The 5,510-nt window shown below is 37.5% G+C and overlaps 1 long non-coding RNA gene across 1 annotated transcript in view; it reads right to left on the minus strand.

Annotated features, from left to right (window-relative positions):
* Window positions 1–580: 580 nt before the first annotated feature.
* Window positions 581–5,510, minus strand: part of LOC108523489 (uncharacterized) — an 11,517-nt gene continuing 6,587 nt past the window's right edge. Inside the window, exons 3-5 of the long non-coding RNA XR_001883827.1 lie at window positions 3,869–4,778; window positions 2,645–2,691; window positions 581–734 (exon numbers count right to left, since the gene is read on the minus strand). This is a non-coding gene — a long non-coding RNA (uncharacterized LOC108523489). The remainder of the gene's footprint in view (window positions 735–2,644; window positions 2,692–3,868; window positions 4,779–5,510) is intronic.

Consider the following 5,510-nt stretch of genomic DNA (forward strand, 5'->3'; position numbering starts at 1 on the left):
GGGAAAAAAATGGAAGAAGTTCCAATTTTAAAGTTTGACTAGCCCTTTGCCTGCCCTAAGGTAAGAAAATGCTAGCGTAATGCGGAAAATCAGATCTCTGAGGCAGTACTTTTAAACAATTCAACTTGTGACAAGAAATAGAACAACCCTCAAAATTTCATCAGAGCAACTTTGATTAACAATTCTGAATCCCTAAATAGTTAATTAGGAACTCTCTCTGAGGCAAAAACTGGGGAGGCTGTAAAGATCTGGAATACCATCTTTGCCCTGACATGCCCTGGGTTTATGGGGAGCCACTCCTGGTTACATATTTGGAAAGAGATCATTTCATTGCCTTGGAGGGGAGCCTTTCTTCTTATAAATTACATTAATTCAGACCTTCATCGGTCCTTCCTGGTTCTGTTTCAATAAACAAACATAGGAATAAATTGTTCTGAGCTTGCTTTGTTTATTCTAGTTCTTTCCTCCACCAGCTCCCTTTTATGATTTTTCTAGTACCCTAGGCAGAGAATCTTTACAGGGTAAAATTGTTCCTTTCAATGTTAGCATTTTTTCTTACATTGGAATAACTTGGCTCAGCTACTCTGACCTTGAAGTCCAATCTCCCTTTCCCCCACTGTAAGAAATCATCAGGAGCTGTAAGGTGAACAGCACCAAGTTTCCATTTCTTTGCAATCCATATCGACATGGTGAAGGTTATGCTGGTTCCAAAGGAAAAGGGACAGCCCATCATACTAAAAGAATGATAGATAAGGATTAGGGTTAATACTGGAAAACATTTAGAAACTGAAAGAAAGACTGCATTCATGACAGAAATAAAAGGGGCCATTCTTTGGCAAAACATAAAACAGCATCTGTTGAAACAACTCAAGTTCTGAGCTGCTTTGCATGGCATCCTTTGTTGCCCAAGGATGGCAGCTTCTCTCAGGCCTTTGAGGACATGAAATGATGACAGATACGGGTCCTGTGCCAGGAATCAAGAAAAAAATCACATTTTGATGTGCAACTACTTGATTCTTAGCCATTTAAAAATACAGAGAGGAGGCTGTCAATTGCATGTAATGAACTGCCTTGGTAACACTGGGTGATTAATTTCCAGCTTTACCCTGCTCTATCATGTGCTGTGGAGAGCACATTACCAGAGCTTTTTAGCTTTGAGGGGAAGATCAACCCCATGTGTGTAATCTACTCCAGGTGTACCAAAGTGGGCTCTTTGCCCTTTTTCTTTGGCTCAGTACCCTACCCCATTGACATTCTGGTGTGATGCATTGGCTTTTTCTGTGTGCAGTGTTCATAATCACAAAGTCCAGAAAATTCCCATTCAATTCACATATTTATAGCAACAACTCATTTTGTCAGTATTTTAACATTATACTTTTAGCTATAAAATGGGGAAAACAAAAACACAATTTTGGTCACGCTTTAAACCACAGAACTAAATAGCTGAGGTCACCTACCACTTTAGATTATTAACAAAGCTTTTAATACACACAACTGATTGTAGGTATTATTAGAAACAGAGAGGATGAATGTTTTAAACTACCAAGGTCATTCTCATTAGTATGGTGTAAAAAATAGAAAACATCAAATACATACACTCTTTGCTATTTCATATTTATTCCCAAAACATTTCAGATATATCTGATTAAAGGACTGGTAACTTTTCTTTCTCCACATATGAGGTAGCTAATAGATACCAGCCTTGTTGGGGGAAAAATGGACTTTGTTTTACTGCAAGTAGGTTTTATGACTTTTTCTTTTGATGTCTAAACCATGAAACATGCCAGAGGCACTTTGTTGTCTGTTTATAGTACCTATGTATGCTCTTAATGAGTTGCCAATTTTTACTTCCTTTAAGAAACCCTAATGGTAAAACATTTGTCTACATATTGAAAAATTCATTTAAGCATGTTCTGTGTTTCCAATGAGGCACCGTCTAATGGTCTTTTTAATTAAATGTTGATTCCAAGGATTTCTCTGTTGTTTAAGGTTATAGTTCAGCTTGCTCATCATGGATTGCCGACTGGGAGACATGAAATTTAATTCAAACCATGATTTTTAAGGGAGGATTTGACTTAAATTGTTTTAAAGATAACTTAAAAGGGATGTACGTACTTAACCCTGAGAACTTAGTGATGACAATCTTAATATTAATTCTGTTTTGGTTTCTCTGTTATAATACCAGAGGTGGAAAGACTTACTAAGTAAGCAAATCTTTGCCAACAAGTTGCTTCATGAAAGAAGGTTATTTTTGTTAATTGACCAGAGGCAGCAATTAGGTAACAAGCTGCAGCAGCTGATGCACACCTATAGGTTGGTAGGTGTCACGGGATCTCAGTTCTATGACACTATGGGGTGGTGTTACCCAATTTGAGGCTCAGCTATTCTTAAGAAGAGTCACATAATTTCCACTAAAGTGGAAATTACTGGTAGTGGGAGAGGACAGTGTTGAGACAATGTTAAGCTGGAGTGAAATTTGTAAAAGAAAGCCACAGAATCGATTCAAACCCAAATCTAGTGTCCGGAGTATGTAGGAAGACGTGGGTATTTGCAGTATAAACTTCATTCTCAAATGGCTTCTTCCCTTAATATACTTGGAAATCCCTATAGCTGCATCTGGGGTAAAAGAAGCAATATTGCCTACCTGAGTGAAGCATGTCCTTTCTCTTCTTTGGTGAGCTTTCTCCGTTTCTGAAGGGAAAAACAAACAAAAAGTATTACCTACTTTCTTTCCCTTACTGCTAAGAAAGAATCTGGTCTTTGATTAGAGAAATCTGTTTCCCTACTCAAGAAGAGACAATAAAAGTCCTTTGTTGCAGTATCCAGCGGACCCTAAGCTGACTTTGTATCAGGGCCCATTTTTACTAATTAATCACCTGCACTGCAGTTCCTTAAAAGTGAAAGTTCTATTAAGTTGGTTAAGGATGTCTTTCCCATCTCCTTCCAGAAGCTTTACATAAATGTTCAACACAATTTTTATTGTTACACTCTCCAAGGATTACAATAGATGGTCACTTTAGGCATGGTTTTCCAGAAACTCCCCTTTCTGCATGAGCTAAAATATTAAACGTACAAAAATAATTATGTTGGAAATGCTGTACTTCAATGCTTAGATTTACTTATATTAAAACTAAAAGATCATTGCGTTGGAATGTGAAGAAAACCATCTTGGTCCTGGATGAGACTGTGTCAAAACCTGGAACAATCTTCTCAGGGGCTCATCAACAGAATAAAAACATGTAAAACATCTATCTTTTTTGTTTCTTTGTTTCTTTAGCCTATGAGACGGCTACTGAAAAGTTCCCCCCAATATGTCCCACTTTATATAAGAAATTGTTCTCAATATAAGAAAGATTTACTGAAATATTAATAAAATTTTAGAGAAAAGGATAAATAAAGAGATAATTATGTAAACAATAGAGCCAATAAGAGGCAGGAAAGCATCTCTAAAATCCTAGCAAGACCCTTAGGCTAAATTAAATAGTACTAATATTTATCGAGCGTTTTGTGCCATGTACTTTACATATTTAATCTCAATTAGCATTCTTAACAATCCTGTGAGGTAGATATTATTATTCTCAATTTTAGAGATAAGGGTCTGGGACTCAAAGAGTATAGGAAACTAACCTCAGCAGTTGTTAAATGGTAGAAGGTGAAACTGAACCCAAGTCTTCCTAATTCCAGAATCCACATTCTCCTCCCTCTACCACTTGGGCTCCTGTGCAACAGAACTGAGTGAGCAAATGCTCTGTGCAACTATTCCACAAAATTGTTTTTCTCTGACTTGGGATTATTTAAGGGTCAGGTCCCATCAAATATCAATGTTTGGAAAGTCATGGGCAAAGCCAATCTCAGATGCAGTACTTACAATTACTCAAGTTCAGGAGACTGGTGTGTTGCAGGGTTAAACCCGGGATCCTGGTTTACCTTCATCTCCAACTGTCTTCTCCCTCAGGATGAAGGCTCAGATCAGTTTCATCTATATGATATGCCTGTCTGACCTGGAGAACTTGGCGTTAAAGGAAATGTGTTTATCAAATGTGTCATCTTATCCTTGGAAGGCAACTAAGGATCAGAGCACAGCTGCCTTGATTTGTTTCATCGAGTTATTCCGTTGCAGTTACGTGGAACATCAAAAAATGTCAAGAAGCCTAAAACGTGGAAACTTGTTTAATTCTCTCCAGCAATGGCACTAACCAAAGCAAACGAAACTTTGACAGAAGAAAGAAGCAATTGTTTAGCCTTGTCATGTCCTCACAGTTAATAACACAAAGGGTATATTCACAGTGCAAAGATACTTTCCCTTTCTCTCAAAATAGGAGACAACATATTGTAAGATATTTTACAGACGTCCTTCCTCATAGAACTCTGTAAACTGTACTGGCTCAAGAACAAAATCAAAGTTTCAATTCACAGAACCGATTCATCTTGCATTTTACGTATTCTAATGGTATATTTGTATTGTGTGTTGCAACCTATAGAAGAAATGTACTTCTTCATTTTTCCTGTTTGCTGATGACAGATACCAGTGGCTCACCTTTCGGTCTGTGAATCAATGATTTCTTTTCAAATTTGAAGTCTGAATAACTATGCACCACAATAGCTGCCTTTGACCCAGAATTTTTCTCTAATCATTATCTTCCAAAGAATTTTTCTGCAGTTCGTTATCCTCTAAGTTCTGAATCATATCCGAAACCTGTTACAACTTAAACTTCTGGCTCCCACTCTTAAGGACTTGCTGTTTCATCAAATCTTCTCCATTTTTCCATCAGTGAAACCTAAAATAAATTCAAAATCATAAGAATGTAAGAGAAAACCTAATGTTCTGTATCATGGCATAATTTTAGTTGAAGAAACCAAAATATCTGAAGGTGAGTTCTTCAAATCTTAGGTGACAACAGTTAACTTACTACAAGCAATAGAAAAATTTAAATATTAGAACAAGTGCTACAAAAGAATGTACATTTTGGGACAGAAACTTCCATATTGGTAAATCTGCCACCCTTCTGAATAATAAATGATTTGATTTTACCTCCTCAAGAATCACTCCACTGTGCTCCTCTTTGGAGACTTCTGGGGCATTGTTACAGTTTTGGTTAGAGTGGAAAGCAATGATACATGAATGTATTCTTTGATTAATAAAAGTATTTTATAATTTTATATGTATGCCCAACTCAGATGTTACCTTACAAAACATCATTACTGGCTGGGCGCAGTGGCTCACGCCTGTAATCCCAGCACTTTGGGAAGCCAAGGTGGGCGGATGATCTGAGGTCGAGAATTTGAGACCAGCCTTACCAACATGGAGAAAACCCGTCTCTACTAAAAATACAAAATTAGCTGGGCATGGTGGCACATGCCTGTAATACCAGCTACTCCAGAGGCTGAGGCAGGAGAATCGCTTGAACCCAGGAGGCGAAGGTTGCAGTGAGCCGAGATCGCACCATTGCACTCCAGCCTGCACAACAAGAGTGAAACTCTGCCTCAATTAAAAAAAAAAAAAAAAAAAA

Source organism: Rhinopithecus bieti, unplaced genomic scaffold (assembly GCF_001698545.2).
Source record: "Rhinopithecus bieti isolate Rb0 unplaced genomic scaffold, ASM169854v2 scaffold_74639, whole genome shotgun sequence".
Lineage (NCBI taxonomy): Eukaryota > Metazoa > Chordata > Mammalia > Primates > Cercopithecidae > Rhinopithecus > Rhinopithecus bieti.